This window comes from Lactuca saligna, chromosome 4 (genome assembly GCF_052625555.1).
Source record: "Lactuca saligna cultivar CGN05327 chromosome 4, ASM5262555v1, whole genome shotgun sequence".
Classification (NCBI taxonomy): domain Eukaryota; kingdom Viridiplantae; phylum Streptophyta; class Magnoliopsida; order Asterales; family Asteraceae; genus Lactuca; species Lactuca saligna.
The window spans coordinates 3,530,499-3,531,386 of record NC_136420.1 but is presented as its reverse complement, the minus strand read 5'-3'; the positions used below and the strand labels follow the sequence as shown (position 1 = coordinate 3,531,386).

The window sequence follows — 888 nt, the reverse complement described above, 5'->3', positions numbered from 1 at the left end:
ATCTTCATCATACTTTTCCCCACTCAAGTAGCAAACTTGAGCCTTTTTATTTTGATAACCATCCAAATTACAGTCCTTAGTCAAATGTGGCCCATTACACCTCTCACAACCAACTCGAATTGCATGAACTGATTGGTCCATTTGGTTCAATCTCCGGTCCATAGTATTAAGCATTGCCATCATAACAGTCACTTCTTCAGAATGAGCACCTCCACTGCTTTTTACTCCATCTTGTCTTGGATTGTGATATTCCCGAGAATGCTTTGCAAATTCTTCAACTAGTTCCTTCACTTTGGCCGAATTTTTCTTTGTAAGTGGCCCTTGAGAATCGAGGAGTTGTCTTGTCAATACATTAACCCATCATAGAATATAGACACATCTTGTTGAATATTAAGGTCATGTTGAGGAAAATTCCTTAACAACCCCTTGTAACGCTCACATGCCTCATAAAGTGACTCATCTAGGTTTTGCTCAAAATTGGCTATTACCTTTTTGAGTTTTGCTATCTTGGATGGTGGGCAAAATTGGTCTTAAAATTATATGCACATCTAAGCCCAAGTAGTGATCGTACCAGGTGGAAGTGCCTTTAACCAATCTTTCACAGCTCCTTTAAAAGTAACGGGAAACATCCTTAACAAGACAATATATCTATTAACATTTGGGACATTAAAATAGTCTGCAATGTCATTGACTTCATCTAAGTGCTTAAATGCATCATCATGATCTTTTACATAGAATGGAATATCTTTTAATGCAGTAAGAATATATCCTTTCAGCTCGAATGTGGCAATGGCAGGTATGGCAGGTTGTACAAAACCTGGACCAACACCATCTCTTATTCGCATCCTGTAAGCCCCCATTGACATTTCTTCAATATTCGTCGTCTCC

At 38.4% G+C, this 888-nt stretch overlaps 1 non-coding gene across 1 annotated transcript; it reads left to right on the top strand.

Annotated features, from left to right (window-relative positions):
• Positions 1 to 393: 393 nt before the first annotated feature.
• On the top strand, positions 394 to 500 carry LOC145044417 (small nucleolar RNA R71). The gene has a single exon (XR_013681370.1). It is a non-coding gene; the product is annotated as a small nucleolar RNA R71 (small nucleolar RNA).
• Positions 501 to 888: the final 388 nt, after the last annotated feature.